The sequence below is a fragment of the Salmo salar genome, chromosome ssa16 (assembly GCF_905237065.1).
Source record: "Salmo salar chromosome ssa16, Ssal_v3.1, whole genome shotgun sequence".
Lineage (NCBI taxonomy): Eukaryota > Metazoa > Chordata > Actinopteri > Salmoniformes > Salmonidae > Salmo > Salmo salar.
The window spans coordinates 7,935,492-7,961,095 of NC_059457.1; the positions used below are offsets into that span (position 1 = coordinate 7,935,492).

At 43.0% G+C, this 25,604-nt stretch overlaps 1 pseudogene; it reads right to left on the reverse strand.

Moving 5' to 3' along the window:
* Window positions 1–15,776: 15,776 nt before the first annotated feature.
* Window positions 15,777–25,604, reverse strand: part of LOC106573142 (centrosomal protein of 290 kDa-like) — a 49,462-nt pseudogene continuing 39,634 nt past the window's right edge.

Here is a 25,604-nt window from a genome sequence, read left to right on the forward strand (position 1 = left end):
GAAATGTTCAAACACAACCCCCCCAGCTCAACGAGGTCCCTACACATCAATCATCATGACCACTTCAAAGAGATGCAATATAGATATAAAATAACACACACTCTAACACGTGATAGAACAGGATGAAACTATATGACCCTAACCACATGACACCTTCCTTATTTGGGCATGAACGCGCCATCCGGTCATAGGGTCATAAATCACGATTTTGACCGATGCCGTCTACTTTAATCTCTCTTACATCTATGAACATTTGAAGATATTATGGGTATAAGCGGTCAGAAAAGAGCAGACTTGGCTTCCAGGATCCAGTTGAAGGAAAAGTTTTAATACAGAGGTTTGGGATACAAGTCGTCATGTGAAAATGCAAAGACTAACAGCACCAGAGGCTAAAAAAGAAAAGGTCAACAGCAAGGTGGTAGAGCATAGCTAATAAGTATGGCTCAAAGGGAAAATCCTTCTCAACATTATATAGTCATTCTGAATGACGTATACATGCATCATTACAGACGTTGATTGATAAGAACCTGATACAACTTTCTATTGAACAATGAGAACTGTGAGACATCTGCTACTTTGTGTACAGAGTGAAATTCAGCAGTTTACCAAGTTCAAGATTGGATTGTCAGTTCCTGAGGCCTATAATTCTGTGTCCTGACATCTGATACATAGATAAATGGAAAACACTTGTAGACCTTTACTTCAGACCATTTTAAGTAATGCGTAAGACATTAAGAAGGCTAATCATATCATGATTACAAGAAAAATGTGAGCAAGTGGTCAAAGTCAATCTTGTTTGTTGTAAGGCATTCACCTGGCCCTAACATTGGGCATACTACAATTATATTTCATACATATATGGTGATGTGAAATTGATCCAATAAGACATTTAGTTGTTTGCCGACCATATTGTAAAAAAGTATGTGGACACCCCTTCAAATTAGTGGATTCTGCTATTTCAGCCACACACGTTGCTGACAGGTGTATAAAATCAAGCACACAGCCATTTAATATCCATAGACAAACATTGCCAGTAGAATGGCCTTACTGAAGAGCTCAGTGACTTTCACGTGGCACCGTCATAGGATGCCACCTTTCCAACAAGCCAGTTTGTCAAATGTCTGCCCTGCTAGAGCTGCCCCGGTCAATTATAAGTGTGGTTATTGTGAAGTGGAAACGTCTAGGAGCAACAACGGCTCAGCCGCAAAGTGGTAGGCCACAAGCTCACAGAATGGATCCGCCGAGTGCTGAAGCGCATAGCGTGTAAAAATTGTATGTCCCCGGTTGCAACACTAATTACCGAATTCCAAACTGCTTCTGGAAGCAACCTCGGCACTAGAACTGTTCGTCGGGAGCTTCATGAAATGGGTTTCCATGGCTGAGCAGCTGCACACAAGCCTAGCTCAGCATGCACACAAGCTCAGGATGCGCAATGCCAAGTGTCGGCTGGAGTGGTGTAAAGCTCACCGCCATTGGACTCTGGAATCTGTGTCAAAATGCTTTTTTTTTTTTATACATCATTGTGTTTTTTTTGTTTTATTTTATAAACACATTACTGACTCTGGAGCAGTGGAAACGTGTTCTCTTGAAGCAATTCCTCACAGCAATGTTCCATCATTTAGCGGAAGCCTTCACAGAAGAGTGGAGACTGTTATAGCAGCAAAGGGTGGACCAACTCCATATTAATGCCCATGATTTTGGAATAATATGTTCGACGATCAGGTTTTCACATACTTTTGGTCATGTAAAGTATGTTACAAATGCCTTTTAAGGATTATTTTGATTTTTCAATGTTACATGTAATGTGGCTGTTGGGAAGCACCCAAATAAATATATGTCATTTTTCTTTCTTTAAAACAGAGCTACAATCCTACCACGGGACCCTTTTTTGGAAACTGTTGGGCCGTTATCCTTCACTTTGGGGGATTTAATGTCCCTCCATGGCCCAAACCATGAAACTGACCAGGTAAAGTCTGTCTTAATAGCCATTCAAGTATTTTCCAGTATTACATGAAACCCACATGAAACTCAGAATAATCTAAATAAAATAATTAGTCACCTAATAGATCATGGATGCATTCATGTACAAGGAGGGTATGGTAAATATTACTTAGCGGGAACTCACAGCAAACACAAACTCAGTTCGATAGAACCTTGCCCAACTCAGTGGCCTTGTGGTTAGTGTCTGCCCTGAGATTGGAAGGGTGAGAGTTTGATCCCCGGCCGAGTTATACCAAAGACTGTAAAAAGAAACATGGGACCTGATGAGTCTGTGCTTGGCACTCAGCATTAACGAGATAGATTTGGGCTAAAGCCATGTGATAAACTAGTGTCCTGTCCAGGGGGTGTACTTGTACATCAAGCTGTCACACGCTATAGAAACAGGAAATAGGCTCCTGCCATATGAGCCATTCCGGTCACTTGTGCAAGGATACTTACTTACAAGGCTTAACCCTAACCCTCTTGTGTTTCAGTTTTTTAATTAACCAAGCAAGTCAGTTAAGAACAAATTCTTATTTTACAATGACATCCTACCCCGGCCAAACCTTCCCCTAACCCGGACAACACTGGGCCAATTGTGCCATTACATACCAATGAAATACTTTTAAGGGTTGTGAAAATGTAAGTATGCAGCCTTTAGCCTACCAGGAGACAACTAGCATTTTAACACAAAAGGATATATTTGGTAAATCTACCTGCTTAATCTAACAGACAGCGAGAACAACGTATTTTGTAGAATAATTAAATGTTTAATTGAAAATAGTTGCTATTTCAGATCTGACCTTTTTTTCGCTTGCTGTTTGCCACACCATCACATTCTGTGAGACCTGACAGCTGCAGCCCATCACTGAATGCCCAACGTGGGTCAAGTCGAGAGGCTACTAGTGCTCAGTGAGTCCAATTAGTATCAGCTTGATTCAGGTGTGTGATTTGGTGTTACAAGTTGCTATTGTTTTGTCACAAGGATGGCACCAAACTTTATGCCACCACAAGGCTATGTTAACAGAGGGTAATGATTATGTTACATTGGCACCAACTTCACCACAATGTAACTTCAAAGTAGCGGTTACGTATTGTGTTCAATGGGTTAGGCTCACAAATGTTAATACATTTCAAATGAACATGATACTTATTAATAATGGGACAATGTAATGAAGCTCGACACTCTATGCTCATAAGATTAAAAAAGTAGTACAAGACATAAAGTTCAGACCATGCTGAAAAGGCTATTACAACAATAAAAACCTTTGCTTTTTTAATTGTTCAACATGTCCTTGGCACAAGTCAGTGAGTCAATATCCTTTTATGTTTATACAATGTTTGGATTTAGACATTGCTGCACCATACCATTTTCCATAATGACAGATAAATAACAGTACAACCAAAAAACATTGTTAATACAACATTAGTTTGTCTAAAATGCCCATGGGAAACACTAAAAAAACATTTGTTTGGAGTCATTGGCATACCCTGAAAAGGACAATGTGCAAAAAAGAAAGTGCCCCCCACTATTTCACTGATATTTGAATGTAGAATATCGAAACGAGGTACTAATATATACGATACTAAACAGTCATACTATCAATATAAGGTATTTACTGAAATTGTGAAAAGGAAGGACGCAAAGCTTTTTAAAAGATGACTGAGTTTCAAATGGCCATTTCTAACACGACTCATTTATGAGAAAAAATCTTCAACTAGGAAATTGCTTTAGGAAAAGTAATTAACTACAGTGGATGATTTCACCGCCATGCCAGATGAGTGATCAATATTATGTACTATACACGTACAGGCCATAGCTCCATTTCGAGCCCAAAACCGGAGGTTTAAAAAATACGGACGAGGCAAGCACATGTGCAACAGGTAGCTGCTGATGCTGGATATGTTCCCCTGCCGCTGGCGTTGGACATCCACTTCCTGTGTGTCCTGGCAGACCATAGAGAACTGCTGATTCCTTTTAACAGCACATACATAGGCCTGTATTTGACAGACAATAATACTTGGGTACTTCTTAGGGTCATGTTGAGTCAGCAAACTAAGCAATGTTAAATGTTTGCAAACAGGTCATTTTACACCAACACTAGAGTGGTGCATTGATGTGACATCATACATGTACACATCATGTGATGTTAAAGTTCCCAAACAGTAAAAATCAGTTTTATAATGAAATTGGATGATATTTACTAATTTAAATATGTACCCCCTTAAAACCGCCATCACATGCGCCTGCCTATATATTGCTTTGACTTTGTTTACAATCCGTAGCTCAAGCGGAACGTTCGACCAAAGATAATGAGAACCTTTCATCTGGGGTGTGACTGTTAGCCAGCAAGCTACTTACCAGCGTGCTGGCAAAAGCACACGGTGTTGTGACTGGATGCCATATTGTAAATTTAACGTTACAGTATTTTCTGAAGAATGAAGACATCCGACAGCAGGGGCTGCTTTTCATTTCGGGTGGACAGGCTGCACTGAAAATTACGATCATGTCACGCGTGTGCAGTGCACATTTCAAGCTAAGTTGCTTTATCAATTGGGGCAACCTGGTCTCAGAGCATGTCGTATTAACCTGTACTCAAAAAACACTATTTAGTATGATATGTTACGTTTCATATGGTACGTATTCATTTGTGAATGTCGAGCACCCTAACTAACCATCTATCTTATGTAACCGTACAAAATGTAACATATCATACTAAATGGAGTGACACGGATTTATGAACAGAATAACATGAAATGCTCTGAGACCAGGTTGATTGAGGAGAACATTCGATGGGTCTTGCCAGAATGTCACGTTCGTCGTAAGAAGGAGACCAAGGCGCAGCGTGCGTAGAGTTCCACATAGTTTAATAAATGAAACTCATCAAACAAAACAATAAAGCACAAACGGTGTGCTCACAGGCAACTGACCAAAAAACAAGATCCCCCAATAAAACCCAGTGGGAAAAAGCTGCGTAAATATGATCCCCAATCAGAGACAACAAAAGACAGCTGCCTCTGATTGGGAACCATATCAGGCCAACATAGAAAACATAATCTAGAATGTCCACCCAAATCCCACCCTGACCTAACCAAATAGAGAAATAAAAAGGCTCTCTACGGTCAGGGCGTGAAAGTACCCCCCCCCAAAGGTGCGGACTCCGGCCGCAAAACCTGACTCAATAGGGGAGGGTCCGGGTGGGCATCTAGCCTCGGTGGCGGCTCCGGTGCAGGACGTAGACCCCGCTCTGCTCGCGGATCCGCCATCCTCGGTGGCGACTCTATTGTGGGGGTCATTGCTGAAAGCTCCGGACCGTGGATCGTTGCCGGAGGACCCGGACTGTGGATCGTAGCCGGAAGCTCCGGACTGTGGATCGTCGGCGGAGGAACCAGAGCGTGGATCGTTGCCGGAGGCTCTGGACCGTGGATTGTCGCCGGAGGGACCGGACCGTAGATCGTCACCGGAGGCTCTGGACTCCCGTCCGTCGCCGGAAGCTCCGGACTGGGGACCGTCGCCGGAAGCTCCGGACTGGGGACCGTCGCCGGAAGCTCCGGACTGGGGACCGTCGCCGGAAGCTCCGGACTGGGGACCGTCGCCGGAAGCTCCGGACTGGGGACCGTCGCCGGAAGCTCCGGACTGGGAACTATTGCCGGACGCTCTGGACTGGGAACTGTTGTCAGAACAGGTGGCACCAGACTGGTGACACGCACCTCAGGGCGAGTGTGGGGAGCAGGCACAGGACGTACTGGGCTGTGGAGGCGCACTGGAGACCTGGTGCGTTGAACCGGTGCAGGATATACTGGACCATGGAGGCGCACTGGAGGTCTGGAGCGTAGAGCTGGCACAACCCGTCCTGGCTGGATACTCCCTTTAGCCCGGCAAGTGCGGGGCGCTGGCACAGGATGCACTGGGCTGTGGAGGCGCACTGGCGACACAGTGCGTAGAGCTGGCGCAGGATATCCTGGACCGAGGAGATGTACTGGAGACCAGTAGCGCTGAGCCGACACAACCCGTCCTGGCTGAATGCCCACTCTAGCCCGGCAAATGCAGGGAGCCGGCATAATCTAGAATGTAGAATGTCCACCCAAATCCCACCCTGACCTAACCAAATAGAGAAATAAAAAGGCTCTCTACGGTCAGGGCGTGACAGTACCCCCCCCCCCAAAGGTGCGGACTCCGGCCGCAAAACCTGACTCAATAGGGGAGGGTCCGGGTGGGCATCTAGCCTCGGTGGCGGCTCCGGTGCGGGACGTAGACCCCGCTCTGCTCGCGGATCCGCCATCCTCGGTGGCGACTCTATTGTGGGGGTCGTTGCTGAAAGCTCCGGACCGTGGATCGTTGCCGGAGGACCCGGACTGTGGATCGTAGCCGGAAGCTCCGGACTGTGGATCGTCGGCGGAGGAACCAGAGCGTGGATCGTTGCCGGAGGCTCTGGACCGTGGATTGTCGCCGGAGGGACCGGACCGTAGATCGTCACCGGAGGCTCTGGACTCCCGTCCGTCGCCAGAAGCTCCGGACTGGGGACCGTCGCCGGAAGCTCCGGACTGGGGACCGTCGGTCGCCGGAAGCTCCGGACTGGGGACCGTCGCCGGAAGCTCCGGACTGGGAACTATTGCCGGACGCTCTGGACTCGGAACTGTTGTCGGAACAGGTGGCACCAGACTGGTGACACGCACCTCAGGGCGAGTGTGGGGAGCAGGCACAGGACGTACTGGGCTGTGGAGGCGCACTGGAGACCTGGTGCGTTGAACCGGTGCAGGATATACTGGACCATGGAGGCGCACTGGAGGTCTGGAGCGTAGAGCTGGCACAACCCGTCCTGGCTGGATACTCCCTTTAGCCCGGCAAGTGCGGGGCGCTGGCACAGGATGCACTGGGCTGTGGAGGCGCACTGGCGACACAGTGCGTAGAGCCGGCGCAGGATATCCTGGACCGAGGAGATGTACTGGAGACCAGTAGCGCTGAGCCGACACAACCCGTCCTGGCTGAATGCCCACTCTAGCCCGGCAAATGCAGGGAGCCGGCAATGAGCGCACCGGGCTGTGAATGCGCACTGGAGATACAGTGCGTATCGCCGCATAACACGGTGCCTGACCAGTCACACGATGCCCACGGTAAGCACGGGGAGTTGGCTCAGGTCTAAACCCTGACTCTGCCAATATCCCCATGTGCCCCCCCTCCTTTTTTGGGGGGGAGCTGCCTCTCGGGGTTCCGTTGTCGTTCTAACTCCTCGTATTGTCCCCGTTCCTCTCTTGCTGCCTCCATCTGCTCCCTTGAACGGCGATACTCCCCAATTCACGTCCAGGGCCCTGCTCCACTCATGATCTCCTCCCATGTCCACTCATCCTGGCCACGCGGCTTGGTCCGTTTTTGGTGGGATCTTGTCACGTTCGTCGTAAGAAGGAGACCAAGGCGCAGCGTGCGTAGAATTCCACATAGTTTAACCTCTATGGGACCCCTTCCCGTTCTCATCCCGGTAACGGGATTGCTTGACAAGATAGCAAAAATGTAATAATTTCAATTTCTCAAACAATCAACTATTTTACACCATTTGAAAGATAAACATCTCCTTAATCCAACCACATTGTCCGATTTCAAAGAGGCTTTACGGCGAAAGCATAAAGTTAGATTATGTTAGGACAGTACATAGACAAGATATTACACACAGCCATTTTCAATGCAAGGACAGGCGTCACCAAAAGCAGAAAACCAGCTAATATTATGCACTAACCTTTGACAATCTTCATCAGATGACACTCCTAGGACATTATGTTAGACAATACATGAATTTTTTGTTCTATCAAGTTCATATTTATATCCAAAAACAGCATTTTACATTGGCACATGATGTTCAGAGAATGTATTTCCCCCAAAACTCCCGGTGAATCAGCACTACAATTTACAAAAATACTCATAATAAACGTTGATAAAATATTAAACTGTTATTCAAAGAATTATAGATTAACATCTCCTGAATGCAACCGCATTGACAGATTTCAAAATAACTTTACTGGGAAAGCACACTTTGCAATAATCTGAGTACTGTGCTCAGAAAAATACACTACGCAATACAGATATCCGCCATTTTGGAGTCATCTAAATGCATAAATAGCATTAGAAATATTCACTTACCTTTAACCTGTTATGGATAGGGGGCAGTATTTTCACGGCCGGATAAAAAACGTACCCGATTTAATCTGATTATTACTCCTGCCCAGAAACTAGAATATGCATATACGAACAAAACGCCGCTATTTGGATATAACTATGGATTATTTTGAACCAAACTAACATTTGTTATTGAAGTAGCAGTCCTGGGAGTGCATTCTAACGAAGAACACCAAAAGGTAATCAAACTTTTCTAATAGTAAATCGGAGTTTGGTGAGGGTCAAGCTTGGTGGGTGTCAAAATAGCTAGCCTTGATGGCTGGGCTATCTACTCAGAATATTGCAAAATGTGCTTTCACCGAAAAGCTTTTTTAAAATCGGACACCTCGATTGCACAAAAAAGTTCTGTATCTATAATTCTTAAAATAATTGTTATGTTTTTTGTGAACATTTATCGTGAGTAATTTAGTAAATTCACCGGAAGTGTTCGGTGGGAATGCTAGTTCTGAACGTCACATGCTAATGTAAAAAGCTGGTTTTTAATATAAATATGAACTTGATTGAACAAAACATGCATGTATTGTATAACAATGTCCTAGGTGTGTCATCTGATGAAGATCATCAAAGGTTAGTGCTGCATTTAGCTGTGGTTTTGTTTTTTGTGACATTATATGCAAGCTTGAAAAATGGGTGTCTGATTATTTCTGGCTGGGTACTCTGCTGACATAATCTAATGTTTTGCTTTCGCTGTAAAGCCTTTTTGAAATCGGACAGTGTGGTTAGATTAACGAGAGTCTTATCTTTAAAATGGTGTAAAATAGTCATATGTTTGAAAAATTGAAGTTTGGGTTTTTTTTAGGAATTTGTAACTCACGCCACGCCTATCATTGGATATTGGAGCAGGTGTTCCGCTAGCGGAACGTCTAGATGTAAGAGGTTAATAATCTTCATCAGAAGGCACTTCCAGGAATCCCAGGTCCACAACACGTTGTTTTGTTCGATAAAGTTCATAATTTATGTCAAAATAACTCCATGTTGTTTGCACGTTCAGTAAGCTACTCAAAATATAGGACGCGCAAGGAAAATGTCACGACGAAAAGTAAAAAAAAAATCTATTTACGTTCATTCAAACATGTCAAACGTTGTATAGCATCAATCTTTAGGGCCTTTATAACGTGAAACTTCAGTAATATTCCAACCGGACCCATGCATTGTCTTGAAAAACGTTTTGGAACAGAGCTACCTCTCGCGTGAATGCGCGCCAATGAACTGACATCCTTCCCTGGGTCACCAACTTCCCAGCCTTCTCATTCGGTCTCTGTTCATCATAGACACCTCAAACAACTTTCTAATGACTGTTGACATCTAGTGGAAGCCTTAGGAAGTGCAAAATGAATGCTTAGTCACTGTGTGTTCGATTGGCAATGACTTGAAAAAACTACAGGCACCAGATTTGTCATTTTCTGGTTGTATTTTTCTCAGGTTTTTGCCTGCCATATGAATTCTGTTATACTCACAGACACCATTCGAACAGTTTTAGAAACGTCCGAGTGTTTTCTATCCAAATCTACTAATAATATGCATATTCTAGTTTCTGGGCCAGAGTAGTAACCTGTTTAAATTGGGTACGTTTTTCATCCGTCTGTGAAAATACTGCCCCCCTAGCCCAGACAGTTAATAAATGAAACTCACCAAACAAAACAATAAAGCCCATAGAAACATGAAGCAAATGGCGTGCTCACAGGCAACTAACCAAAAAACAAGATCCCACAAAAACCCAGTGGGAAAAAGCTGCCTAAATATGATCCCCAATCAGAGACAACGGAATACAGCTGCCTCTGATTGGGAACCATATCAGGCCAACATAGAAATACATAATCTAGAATGCCCACCCAAATCACACCCTGACCTAACCAAATAGAGAAATAAAAAGGCTCTCTACGGTCAGGGCGTGACACAGAAAGATAATCCTGAAGACGGATGCTGTAACATCATTGACAGTTGATCTTGTAAGCGCTGACCATAATGTAAATATCAGAGTTTGATGAGTCTGACATTGTAGCCAACATTTTTTTTTTTTGGGGGGGGGGGGGGATCAGTGGGCTAACGTTAGATAATGCAACTATGGCTGTGGCTGCTTTGACTTATAAACTGAATATTTTCTGTAACACACCTGATATTCACTATATGTTTTTTGTTCTTCCATAAAAAACGGAAATACCACATTTACAAAAATATTCAGACCCTTTACTCAGTACTTTGTTGAAGCACCTTTGGCAGCGATTACAGCCTCATGTCTTCTTGGGTATGACGCTACAAGCTTGGCACACCTGTACTTGGGGAGTTTCTCCCATTCTTCTCTGCATATCCTCTCAAGCTCTGTAAGGTTGGATGGGGAGCGCCTCTGCACTCCTGCGTCGTCTTGGCTGTGTGCTTAGGGTTGTTGTCCTGTTGGAAGGTGAACCTTCGCCCCAGTCTGAGGTCCTGAGAGCAGGTTTTCATCACGGATCTCTCTGTGCTTTACTCCGTTCATCTTTCCCTCGATCCTGACTAGTCTTCAAGTCCCTGCCACTGAAAAACATCCCCACAGCATGATGCTGCCACCACCATGCTTCACCGTAAGGATGGTGCCAGGTTTCTTCCAGACGTGACGCTTGGCATTCAGGCCAAAGAGTTCAATCTTGGGTTCATCAGACCAGAATCTTGTTTCTCATGGTCTGAGAGTCCTTTAGGTGCCTTTTGGCAAACTCTAAGCGGGCTGTCATGTGCCTTTTACTGAGGAGTGGCATTCATCTGGCCACTCTACCCTAAAGGCCTGATTGGTGGAGTGCTGCAGAAATGGTTGTCCTTCTGGAAGGTTCTCTCATTTTTTTTCTATATACATTTTCAAAAATGTCTAAAAACCTGTTTTCACTTTGTCATTATTAGGTATTGAGTGTAGATTGATGAGGGAAAAAAGTAATACATTTTAGAAGAAGGCTGTGTTGTAACAAAATGTGGAAAAAAGGAAGGAGTCAGAATACTTTCCAAATGCGCTATATGTGGGGAAGCTGTGCGAGCTGTCCATCCCAGGATTCCTGTCTGTCCAGTGTGAGAGGCCTGACAAGGAGGCCATAGCTGGATTTCTCTCCCGCTTCAATCTTGGGGCTGACTGAAGTTTGCTTGATTGAAGCGGGGTACATGGGTCCCCCTCCTCTCCCACTCCCCATCAATCTCTGAAGTTGCTTGCATATCCTAAAGCCTAAGTAATTCACTTTTACATGATATATCACATTTTGTTACTTTGCACTGTTTTTTTTAAACATTCGGACGGGAGATGAGTGTTACAAATTCTACGACTCAATGGGTGCTGCACGCTGTAGGGCGGCCGGGTGCCTTTATTAGGCTTATGGCTCTAATATATTTTTTTATGTTGAATGATGTCTCAGCATTATCTCTCACCTTTATTTCTCATGAATGTTCATGTTGATCAATATTTCTCCAATGCTGGCCTATTGTAAATGATCAAATAAATGTCTGAACATGTTTAATGCTAATGCAGAGGCACCAATAAATTAACCAGTACACTTCTTTTTATTTGTTTTGTGTCTATTATTATTATTTGTTTTATTTAACCTTTATTTAACTAGGCAAGTCAGTGAAGAACACATTCTTATTTACAATGACGGTGTACATTCCCTTATGTCTAAGCGTCTAAGGTGACTCAGGAATGTATCAGTGAATTGTCTTCTGTAATTAGTTACAAAACAATAGAAATGCAATTGTGTATTGCTGCTGTTTGTCTGATATCCAAGAGTCCATGATCAGCTCTCTTGACCATGACGGCATTTGTTGGCCCATTGTTTACCTTGTTACCTGGCAATGACCACAAGGTAGTTTCAAAGAGCTGTCAGTCAAGGCGAGCTCATGAATACTGTATAAGCTCCCTGCCCACTCAGCCTGTTCTTTCATGGCTTCCTGATAGAGAAAAGGTACAATTTCTTTAATTCTGAGTATTTTAATAGAGCAAAAATATTATGGGTGATATGTTGGTTATTGAAAAGCTATTTTACTTGGGAAATAGGATGACTGTGCGGAATCCTTAAATCTATCATGCCTATCCAACCGTTGGTCAGTATTCCAGCAGCAGATGTTAAAACTTCCTCGGATTTCAATTCAAACCTGAATACTTAAGTATTTCTCTGTCTTGAGAAGCAGCATATCAATAAGGTCATCCAGTCAACGGTTCCTGATGCCAGACAAAAACGGATATTTCAGTCGATGAAAGAATCTACAGAGGGTGAAAAATCTAAATCATTACCTTTTGTTTATTAACAATGGTCAAATGTCAGTGACGACGACAGAGCGACAGCCTATTTCTCTGACTGCAGCAATAAATAAGCTAAAATGTGTCTCTTATCAGTCCACTGTGTCCACATTGTGACCAGATTTCCTGGTCCCTCTCTGTATGTATGTAAGTTATTAGACAGATTTTTTAAATATAATATTTATTTTAACATAACGATGCCATAAGTAAACGGCGCCACCTGCCAATGATTTTAGAGGGCGGAATAATTATGATTTAAATGGTTTCGCTGTCCAGATCCGTCTATACTTGTAAGATATACTGACACAATGCATGCCTGACTACTTCCGGAGGTGGACAGGAAGATCTGATCACAATCAGATCACAGTGTGTCTTTTGATTGTCTACACCTGTCTAAAAATGTGGACACAATCAGAATGTGGACAAGATCAGGACAAAAGTTAGAACCAGGTATAAACGGAGCTAATGTATTGCTTATAGTACAATCCAGTGAAATACCCTAAATGTGCACTCGACTGGACAATGCTTTGGAGTTACTAGTTTCAGAATGGCATAATGAACTCAATCGTTCTAAAGTCTTTGGGCGCAGGGTTAAATTAACACGTAGCGTATATCGAGGAAAAACCAACACTCCCCTTTGTCAGTGTTGTCAACACTACTAAATTGGAAACTATACTGATATCAAATATATTACTCTAGAAACGACTTGAAACAAGTCTCCCTGTGGCTCAGTTGGTAGAGCATGGTGTTTGCAATGCCAGGGTTGTGGGTTCGATTCCCACGGGGGGCCAGTACAAAAAAATAATAAAAATAAACAAAATGCATGAAATGAAATGTATGCATTCACTACTGTAAGTCGCTCTGGATAAGAGCGTCTGCTAAATGACTAAAATGTAAAATGTAAACTGCTACAGTATGAATTAAATAATCAACAAATATTTTAAGTGACTGCAGGTTTTTTGCTTCTTACATAGTTTTGGAATTAACATAACATTAAGAATTTAAAAACAACGTTATTCTATGGATGTAATTCATTGGTGGGATAGGAAACAAAGGGTGTAGTTTGTGTAGTGCCTGTTGAAGAGTATCTTGCTTTTTACTGCTTGTTATAATGTATGACAGAAATTCCATGTCCATTATCGTGCCCTCTTCACAAATGTCTTAGTGTGTTTTGACCATGATAGTTAGTTAGTGATGTGGACACCGAAGCTCTCAACCTGCTTCACTGCAGCCCCGTCGATGAGAATGGGGGCGTGCTTGGTGCTTGATCACGTTGAGGAAGAGGTTTTTGTTCTGGCACCACACAGCCAGGTCTCTGACCTCCTCCCTACAGGCTGTCTCATCGTTGATCAGGCCTACCACTGTTGTGTCATCGGCAAACTTGATGGTGTTGGAGTCGTGCCTGGCCACGCAGTCATGAGTGAACAGGGAGTACAGGAGGGGACTAAGTACACACCCCTGAGTGGGCCCAGTGTTGAGGATCAGCGTGGCAGACGTGTTGTTGCCTACCCTTACCACCTGGGGGCGGCCCGTCAGGAAGTCCAGGATCCAGTTGCAGAGGGAGGTGTTTAGTCCCAGGGTCCTTAGCTTAGTGATGAGCTTCGTGGGCCCTATGGTGTTGAACGCTAAGCTGTAGTCAAGGAAGAGCATTCTCACATACGTGCTCCTTTTGTCTAAGTGGGAAAGGGCAGTGTGGAGTGCGATTGAGATTGCGTCATATGTGGATCTGTTAGGGCCGTATGCGAATTGGAGTGGGTCTAGGGTATCTGAGAGGATGCTGTTGATGTGAGCCATGACCAGCCTTTCAAAGCACTTCATGGCTACCAACGTGACTGCTACGGGGCGGTAATCATTTAGGCAGGTTACCTTCGCTTCCTTGGGCACAGGGACTATGGTGGTCTGCTTGAAACATGTAGGTATTACAGACTCGGTCAGGGAGAGGTTGAAAATGTCAGTGAAGAAACTTGCCAGTTGGTCCGTGCATGCTTTTGAGTACACGTCCTGGTAATCCGTCTGGCCCAGCGGCTTTGTGAATGTTGCCCTGTTTAAAGGTCTTGCTCACATCGGCTACCGAGAGCGTTATCACACTGTCATCCAGAACAGCTGGTGCTCTCATGCATGCTTCAGTGTTGCTTACCACGAAGCGAGCATAAAAGGCATTTGGCTTGTCTGGTAGGCTCGCGTCACTGGGCAGCTCGCGTCTGGGTTTCCTTTGTATTCCGTAATAGTTTTCAAGTCCTGCCACATCTGACGAGCGTCAGATCTGGTGTAGTAGGATTCAATCTTAATCCTGTATTGACGTTTTGCTTGTTTCATGGTTTGTCTGAGGGCATAGCGGGATTTGTTATAAGCTTCCGGATTAGTGTCCAACTCCTTGAAAGCGGCAGCTCTAGTCTTTAGCTCAATGCGGATGTTGCCCGTAAGTCATGGCTTCTGGTTGGGATATATACATGTACAGTCACTGTGGGGACGACATCGCCGATGCAATTATTAATGACGCCGATGACTGAGGTGGTATACTCCTCAATGCCATTGGATGAATCCCGGAACATATTCCAGTCGGTGCTAGCAAAACAGTCCTGTAGTGTAGCATCCGCATCATCTGATCAATACAGAAGTGTCAAGCTTGTAGCGTCATACCCAAGAAGACTCAAGGCTGTAATCGCTGCTGAAGGTGCTTCAACAAAGTACTGAGTAAAGGGTCTGAAACTTTTTATTTCACCAGGTAGGCCAGTTGAGAACAAGTTCTCATTTACAACTGCGACCTGGCCAAGATAAAGCAAAGCAGTTCGACACATACAACACAGAGTTAGTTACACATGGAATAAACAAACACAGTCAATAATAAAAAATATTTTAAAAAATTGTACTTACAGTACTAGTCAAAGGTTTGGACACACCTACTCATTCCAGGTTTTTTTTTTTTGTCGAATTACAGCAAAAACTATGAAATAACATGTAATCATGTAGTAACAAAAAAAAGGGTTAAACTAAATATATTTTATATTTGAGATTCTTCAAAGTAGCCACCCTTTGCCTTTTTGAATACCTTCATGAGGTAGTCACCTGGAATGCATTTCAATTAACAGGTGTGCCTTATTAAAAGTTAATTTGTGGCATTACTTTCCTTCTTAATGCGTTTAAGCCAATCAGATGTGTTGTGACAAGGTAGGGGTGGTATACAGAAGATAGCTCTATTTTGTAAAATACCAAGTCCATAATATGGCAAGAACAGCTCAAATAACAAAGAGAAACGACAGTCCATCATTACTTAAAGACATGAAGTTCAGTCAATCCAGAAAATTTCAAGAACGTTTCTTCAAGTGTAGTCACAAAAACCATCAAGAGCTATGATGAAACTGGCTCTCATGAGGACCGCCACAGGAAAGGAAGACCCAAGTTAAATCTGCTGCAGAGGATAAGTTCATTAGAGTTAACAGCCTCAAATTGCAGTCCAAATAAATGATTCACACAGTTCAAGTAACAGACACATCAACTGAATCAGGCCTTCATGGTCAAATTGCTGCAAAGAAACTACTAAAGGACACCAATAAGAAGTGAGTCTAGATTGATGAGGGGGAAAAAACTATTTAATCAATTTTAGAATACGGCCGTAACGATCCTCGATCTCCTCAAAGAATATCGGGTCAAAGTTCTCCAGTTACTTCATCTTTTTCACTTCGTCCTGGATTCAGGAAGGTATAAAAAAATATGTTCACAGAGGAATAAATTAGAATAAGCCATTATTTTTCTACAATCAAAACAACTCAGATGAGATATAGAGCAGACATCACAATACCTGCAACTGCCTTTTTGTGGCCTTCATCAGGGCTTGCAGCTCCTCATACCCTGACGACAAAAACATGAGACACTTGTTGATGTGGATGTATTGTGCTAGTTAGTTATTGCACCTATTCAGGTTCTGTATCATTCCGGAGTTTATTGAACAATACAAGTTTTGTTTGACAATGCATATATAATAAAGATCTTCCTGCTTTACTTTGAATGAAGTGGAAAGTTGTTAAACAGGACCACATTGTCTTTATAGGTCTCACCTGGCCCAGCAAAGGATGTCCCATACTTCTCACTGTACTCTGAGCTTCTGTACCAGCTCTGCCTTCTCACTCTCCAGCTGATTATTGGTAAATCTATGACAAATGGGACATTCTCGTGACTCAGTGATGGACAACCATTCCCATATTAACTATATGTGAGCCATATGCTTGTAATGCTATACAAAGGCAATCAAGATGGATGCCTCACAAGTTTGTCCACATTGAAGAGCTGGCGAATACACATATGGGATGTATTCACCTCATTGACTGAAACTCGACGCCATCTTTGCTGTGGTGGGAAAGTTTTTCAACAGCTCCACCTTGAGAATAAAAACAAATGTTTGTGTCACCATTAACATAATGTAGCATAGTACTGGAATTCTTCATTTTAGTTCTACAAACCATCTGGTTTGATTGGCCCAGAATGACAATTTGTGCCCCCCATACGGCACCGTATTCCCTATATAATGTACTACTTTTGACGAGGTGCCCACACCCTATTCCCTATGTAGTGCACTATATAAGGAATAGGGTGCCTTATCAGACTCTAACCTGGTCCTGTAGTTGGCTGGTGACTCACTGTGCCCTCTCGTCTTTCCATTGGCTTCTCGCATCTGCAGCCTGACCTCTGAGAGACTGGAGTTCTTCTGGATGATGTCCCGCTCCAGCTCTTTCATCTTACTATCAAACATCCTAAAGGGAGGGAAGGAAACTAACCGCTCTTCAGTCAGCCATCTGTACATGAATGGCATTCTATAGCTAGAAAATGTTAATGCTTTTTTTACATGAACATTTTAGTCACTTAGCAGACATTCTTATCCATAGCACGTTTTATTTTAGCATTAAAGAGTTACAGTAGTAAAAAGACTGGGTTCATCAGGTTTGCTTGTTTTTTTGGGTTACATGAGAACTGAATGGGATTATTCCCATGGAGAATCAATGGTTAACTTGGTTCATTTCAACAGATCTCTCACCTTGTTACCACAGTGGCCTTCCAGGTCTTACTGTCAACCCCCTCAGGGATGACCCTGGACTGGGCTACCACTAGCCGTTGTCTGGCCTCCTCCAGCACAGTCCCCAGCTTCTCATTGCAGCCTCTGTCCTGCAACAAACATTTGCCCTGAGACTTGCCTAAATTTTCTAACTATGCATGCCATGCCAAATTAAATGAAAAGGGGATGGGACACATGCCCTTTTAATCTCTTTGCATAAATGCTTGTTTTCCATCACAATTTTCTCCACTCCTTTGGTTTTGGTCTCCAGTCTGGAGCTCAGCAGTGCTTCAGTGTTTCCTTTGAGCTTCTCATAGTCATTCTAGAGAAGAGAGAACAAGAGGATCAAATATATTTGAACATCATAGACTTCGAGCAGTGTTGAAAGGCTATAAGAGATCCACTGGTCGTTCAAAATGTTATAGGACATTTAATGTCCTATTACACAAGTCAATCATCAGTCAAGAGTTCACTTTGAGTTTTTAATGCTCGCGCTCCAGAGTTGTGAGCTGTTCCTGACTCAGTGCTGCTGGAGTTTTTTTCTTCAGTGTCTCATTCTCCCTCTGCACCACACTCTTCATCAGCCCGATGGTCTTTTCCAACTCTGGCACTGTTTTACCGCTGCGACCTGCCTAGAGTGGACAGGAAAGAGTTTGATTCAGCTTTTTGATCCATTTCTTTCATCATACACATTTACTAGATGGTTAAATTGTAAAGTGAGAATGTCTCTACGAGTCATGACTGTAAAACAAGCGTGAACACAGACAGGTGTTACAGATAGTGGAGACCTATAGCCTGACGACATAGGAATACAACATCTGTATACACAAAAATAGGATAGACCTACCCCACAAACATGGCCCAGTTTTTTCTCCACCTTCGCCTTTTCCTTCTTCAGAACATTGTACATCTCTTTGAGGTCTGAAATGTGGTCCTATCAGTAAAGGAGAGAGAATAATTGGATGAGCTGGTATACAAACATCTCTGGCAGGTCTTGACAGACCAAAGGTCTTAACCTGGTGCATGAACTTAGTTCCAGTGCTTAAGTTCTTGGGCTTCAAGGCCCCAGTCGAAATAAAAGGTGGCTAATGATCTTGAGTCTTGTTTTAAGTCAAAGCCATTTCTTATATTCCATACCTTTAGTCTGGGCAGGTCCTTGTTGGCCTGCTTAAGTTTAAATTGGAGCTCCAGGTTCTCTTAGGAAAGCTTCAGGTTCTTTGTCTGCAGCTCATGCTCATTCTGCGAGGGGATGCCTGAACCTCTCCCTGAGGTCTGGAAAAAGAGAAACATCAGCCATCATGCTTACGCAATCAGAATGCGACGAATCAAAAAAGGAACAATATGTTTTAGGAGGAGAGGAGGGAGAGATTAAGGGAGGAAAGAAAGGAAGTGTAAGTACAGTGGCTGGCGAAAGTATTCACCCCATGGCATTTTCCCTATTTTGTTGGCTTACAACCTGGAATTAAAATGTATTTTTGGGGGGTTTGTATCATTTGATTTACACAACATGCCTACCACTTTGAAGATGCAAAATATTTTGTGAACAAACAAGAAATAAAGACAAAAAAGAAAGAAAACTTGAGCGTGTATAACTATTCATGCCCCCAAAGTCAATACTTTGTAGAGACAACTTTTGCAGCAATTACAGCTGCAAGTCTCTTGGGGTATGTCTCAATCATCTAGCCACTGGGATTTTTGCCCATTGTTCAAGTCATACCACAGATTCTCAGTTGAACTGAGGTCTGGGCTTTGACTAGGCCATTCCAAGACATTTAAATGTTTCCCCTTAAACCACTCGAGTGTTGCTTTAGAAGTATGCTTAAGGTCATTGTCCCGCTGAAAGGTGAACCTCCGTCCCAGTCTCAAATCTCTGGAAGACTGAAACAGGTTTCCCTCAAATTTCCCTGTATTTATCACCATCCAACATTCCTTCAATTCTGGCCAGTTTCCCAGTCCCTGCCAATGAAAAACATCCCCACAGTGAAGCATGGTAGTGGCAGCATCATGCTGTGGGGATGTTTTTCATTGGCAGGGACTGGGAAACTGGACAGAATTGAAGGATGGTGTTCTCTGTTGGGTTTGCGTAGACATAGTGTTTTCATTGATGGCCAAAAAGCTCAATTTTAGTCTAATCTGACAAGAGTACCTTCTTCCATATGTTTGGGGAGTCTCCCACATGCCTTTTGGCGAACACAAAACGCGTTGGATAATTTTTTTCTTTAAGCAATGGCTTTTTTTTCTGGCCACTCTTCTGTAAAGCCAAGCTCTGTGGAGTGTATGGCTTAAAGTGGTCCTATGGACAGATACTCCAATCTCCGCTCTGGAGCTTTGCAGCTCCTTCAGGGTTATCTTTGGTCTCTTTGTTGCCTCTCTGATTAATGCCCTCTTTGCCTAGTTCATGAGTTTTGGTGGGCGGCCCTCTCTTGGCAGGTTAGTGGTGCCATATTCTTTCCATTTTTTAATAATGGATTTAATGGTGCTCCGTGGGATGTTCAAAGTTTCAGATATTTTTTAATAACCCAACCCTCATCTGTACTTCCCCACAATTTTGTCTCTGACCTGTTTGGAGAGCTCATTGGTCTTCGTGGTGCCCCTTGCTTAGTGGTGTTGCAGACTCTGGGGCCTTTCAGAACAGGTGTGTGTGTGTATATATACTGAGATCATGTGACACTTAGATTGCACACAGGTGAACTTTATTTGACTAATTATGTGACTTCTGAAGGTAATTGGTTGCACCAGATCTTATTTAGGGGCTTCATAGCAAAGGGGGTGAATACATATGTACGCACCACTTTTCTGTTTTTTATTTTTTCTAATTTTTTGAAATAAGTTATTTTTTTCATTTCACTTCACCAATTTTGACTATTTTATGTATGTCCATTACATGAAATCCAAATGAAAATACACTTAAATTACAGGTTGTAATGCAACAAAATAGGAAAAACGCAAAAACGCCAAGGGTTATGAATACTTTTGCAAGGCACTGTAGGTGACCACATGGATAAACATACAAACTTAGCGCATAGGACTAGAATGAGGTACAGTACACAGACTGGGAGCCTAATATGCTATTAAGACAAACACTGCGGGCACTTTCTGCTAACTCAAAAATTACACTAGCATCTTGGCAGGTCAGAAGCCAGGGGCTGCCTTTTGTACCTTATGAGTTTTGGGAGACTTAGATTTCAGCTTTTCACTTCTTTTCTCACTGTCATCAGTAATGACCTCTGAATCCAGCTTGGCGCCATGGATACTCTCTGAAGTAAACTCAAGCTCGCTTTCGCTGACATCCTCAGTGTCGAGTTCCTTGATGATACAACTGTCAGATTCGCCGTCACTGAGGTCAGCGCTGGGGTCAGCGTTCGGCTCCATTATCCTCTTCTTTCCCGACCGTTTTCGCCACTGTCCCACTTCCCACTTTCACCTCATTTCCACCTCCCTCTGTTTCTCCATCTCCGTCACCCCCTGCATCATCTGTCCCCATCACACTACCTGCTGTTACCCCTTCTTGCTCAGATGCAGGTTTAGCTGACTCAGGCCTCTCAGAGGTTGATGGCTCACCAGCCACTGGCTCACTTCCCTCTGGACTCTGGGATTTGGTTACATTCAAATACAGCACAGTATTACTTGTGGAATCCTGTCTGGCAATGATATTCTCCTTTATGCTTTTGTCCACTAGTTCATAAACAGCCACCTCATTGACGTTCTCCTGCTTGGACTCTCTGTCAGCCTCTTCTGTTTCCCCTTTTTCTGCATCTCTCTCTGCTGCTTCATTTTCGGTCTGTTCTTCATCTCCTCCCTCTCCAGTCACATCTGTTCTTTCCTGTTCTCCACTCTCAGCCCTGCTTGGTTTCTCTGTCGGCTCTGCCTCAGGTACGCCATCATTTGTTTCATCCAAGTCTGCCTGGGTTTCTTTCTGCTCTTGGTTTGGGTTTAGCTCCCCCTCCTGGCCTAAGCTGTCAGCAGCCTCCTTGTGGGCTGACGTGCTGTCTATCTGAGAGGCTATGCTGTCATTGGCTAAAGGTGTCATGACAGTGTCTTTCTCATGGCCATCACCAACATCAAACGTCAGAGAACAAAGACTTTTTAAGGACATGGACTATGAATGGGATTGAGGAGCGGATGCAAGAGAAAAAAAGGAAAGAATAAGAGTAAGTGAAGATGAAGTAAAGATGCACAAAGAAGAAAGGGTAGCAAATTAACGTTAACGACCGGATAATAAAAGCACAAATGTAAATAACAAGTGTAAAAGGAGACATACAGAGGGCCTGGAGGGGGGCTCCTTTGACATCTGGCTCTCCAGGGAGTGAAGCCTGTCCTTTAGGTAGAGGTTCCTCAGGTTCATGTCCTCCATGGCAGCATCTCTGGGTAGGGCTTACTGCTGCCTGGAATAAAGGAAAGGTAAGGGAAGTGTTGGTCTGGGTTGGTTAGCTTATACTGCAAGCACAAGTTCTCCAAGCACCAAGATTGATACCACCACTGTTGATATGGCACCATCATCTTAGGTGTATACAAACATTTCACAATCTAGGCTTATGTTCTCCCATCATCTTTGTGACCTTTCAGCTTAAAGGTAAATTTCACTGCTACATTTCCTGGTTGTAAGCAAACCACAATATACAGAATTCATAGCGATTTTAGGACGTATTACCAACCCTGTCAAGGTTGATCTGTTTGAGAATGGGTGTCAACAGGTAGCTAACTTTACTCACTGGACCAGCCACTCGTTCATTGAACATAGCTTGCGAATAACTATTTATTTTTCTTTGTATGTCTACAACAACTATACAGTTTAGTCATGGTGTGATGCTCAGTACCTGGATGTGCAAACTGCAAGCAAAGACTGCTGGGGAAACATTTAATCAGTTACCTTACTAAGAAGTTGAGTAGAGGTAACGTAGCTAACTTAGTTAACTAGCTAGCGAAATACATCTGTTTATCTAACCTAAAATCTTGCTATAGCTAGCTTTCATAATACGGTGACTAGACATTCCAAAGCAAATCAATGTAATTATCCAGCTGCTATGCTATCTGGCAATGGGATTTGTAACTTTGCAAGCTAACTTTATCTACAGTAGGTTACGTTAGCTACAGCCTACTGCAGTGGTTCCCAAACTGTGGGGCGCACCGAATGGTTGTTTTCTAAGGAACTCTAATAGTAGCATGCACAATGTGCAATTTCAAAATTGGGTAGTGCATCATCAGTTTTCCTTTTGTCATGTCAGTTGTTGCATACCTTAGAGAGCTATTTATAACTTGTAAGAAATGTCCAGAGCAACTAACCCATATCAGCTAACGTTTTGTAGCGAGGTTTTTTTAACCCATAGGTTTTGTTGTAATGTTTGAGTCACTCAAATATCACATGAATACACATTAGATATGGCAAAATGTATACAATTGCAAGAAAATGAGCTTTAAAACTGCAAAATGTAATCTGCACAACATGACAAAATGTGTAGAATTGCAGGAAACAAGCTTTAAACCTGCAAAATGTTGTCTCCGCCAACTGGAGGAGCGTGAACAGTTTGTGTCACGAACCGTGCTTGTGCCCAAAGAAATAGACATGGCGTGCACGGGATGTTACCCAATGCTGGAAGGGGGGGCATGAGAGAAAAAGTTTGGGAACCCCTGGCCTACCGTATCTAACCGATAGCTAGGTAACTAACTACCACAGAGGCTAACGTGACTGGCCTATGTGTTCTATTTACAGAGTCTGATACCATCAACATTGCAGCGGCATCAACATCAATCTTTCCATGACTCCATGATGAGTGAATAAATATACTGGAGCTAGGCATGAACATGGTCCGTGTCTTGTTATCATAGTTAGTGTGTTTAAGTAGGCTAAAACTTGTACTGTAGTTCTCTGGATTATGGACACATAGTTGATTGTTTATGCAAAGCTTGAAGTCTAAATTGGAGAAAAGCAGAGTTAAAAGTAAGGAGGGTGTGGGTGACTGACTGGTGTCTGTTTGGGGTTTGGTATTGTGTGTGAAGGTTAGTATGCATGATCTATTGACAGGAGGTAGATGGGTGGATATAGTACCTTGTTTTAGTGTGATGGGGACAAAGTAGTAAAATGTTGGCTAATCACTGACTATTGTATATCCTACAGACTAATCCTGCTGCTGCTCCTGATGATGACCCTGACACCAGCTTTAGTAGTACAGATCCGGTAGACCCATTGGACGAAAGCTTTCAGCCGGGAACAAGGTCAAGCTCAAAATCATCTGACTCGGAAGAGGAAAAGACTGCACGGGGCTGGCAAGAGCCAAAGTGTCTATGAGTCCAAGGTCATCGAGATCATGATTTTCTGCTAGACCAGCTGCCATTGCCCAACACAAGACTAGGTTCACCAAGCTGAAGCACATTCAGGACCCTGCCTGAAACATTCAGCCAACACAGTAGACTGATGTTGAAGTATAATATGGAATGCCTAGTATGCTCATAACTGCATTACGGTGTAGATATTTATATCTCTTGTACATATGTGTATAATCGAGTTTGATAAAGTGACAAGTAACTAAATGTTTCCAGCTGCATCAGAAACCAATAAAGTGTTGACTTCAACTTCACAATGAATATCACAATTCATTGTGATATTCATAAAATGTATTTGGAAGTAACTAGCTACAATCTTACTGCTAAAACAAATTATGTAGGGAGTTGGTGAATCAGTTCACCTTTAATTTGTTGTCAAGTAAACTTGTTTCAATAAAACAGTAGATTAGTCTGTCAATGTAGCTATTAAGTAGACATGGCTTGTATTCGAGACAAATGTTATTTGCTCTGGAGACCAAGATGAGTTTACATAGCAGCGTGCAGGAACAGTTATGGCAATGTATGACAAAAACAGTAGAAGAAAAATATACTACTAACGCCTATAAATACTACAGTTATACAAATGGAATACTTGCATATGGTGTGTTTGGGGGGTGCAGTGAGGTGTTTAGAGCTACTTTTGCAGTTGCAAATGAGAACTTGTTCTCAACTAGCCTACCTGGTTAAATAAAAAAATAAAATACTTTGATAGAGATTGTTGTTACGGACCTTTCACATCCCTTGAATTGCTCAAATGGCCCCAACAACACACACAGGCAAGGGGATTCCGTGTCTTGTGCCTAGCTTCTCACCACATAGAACAAACTCCCCAAATAATCTGTAGGCTACCAAGCGGTGATGTCTGTAAGAGAATGACAAAAACACTATTAGACTTTCATGGGCAATCATTGTGTACTGTCTGTATTCCTACTGTAGCAGCACGATGCAGAATCTTACAGACACACGTTAGCTAGCTATAACACAGGTATACACTGAGTGTACAAATCATTAAGAACACATGCTCTTTCTATAGACATAGGCTGACCAGGTGAATGCTATGATCCCTTATTGATGTCACTTGTTAAATCCACTTTAATCAATCAGTGTAGATGAAGGGCAGGAGACAATTGAGACAGATTATGTATGTGTGAAATTCAGAGGGTGAATGGGCAAGACAAAATATTTAAGTGCTTTTGAACTGGGTATTGTAGTAGGTTCAGGCATACCGGTTTGTGTCAAGAACTGCAATGCTGCTGGGTTTTTCATGCTCAACAGTTTCCCGTGTGTATCAATAATGGTCCACCACCCAAAGGACATCCAGCCAACTTGACACAACTGTGGGAAGCATTGGAATCAACATGGGCCAGCATCCATGTGGAACGCTTGACACCTTGTAGAGTCCATGCCCCGATGAATTGAGGCTGTTCTGAGGGCAAAAGAGGAGGGGTGCAACTTAATATTAGGAAGGTGTTATTAATGTTTTGTACACTCAGTGTAGACATCTGTGGCATTGTGTTGTGTGATAAAACTTCCCATTTTAGAGTGGCCTTTGATTGTCCCCAGCACAAGGTGCACCTGTGTAATGATCATGCTGTTTAATCAGCTTCTTCATATGCCACACCTGTCAGGTAGATGGATAGGAGATTAATTCAATTTTTGTGCATATGGAAAGTTTCTGGGACCTTTTATTTCAGCTCATGAAGCATGGGATCAACACTTTACAATTTGAGTTTTTATTTTTGTTCAGTATACTGGAGGTGATGCAATAGTATAATAATAGGCAGAGCAAGCACGTTTTGGTTAATTCTGGTATATCATACAAATAAATCAATCACAGCACG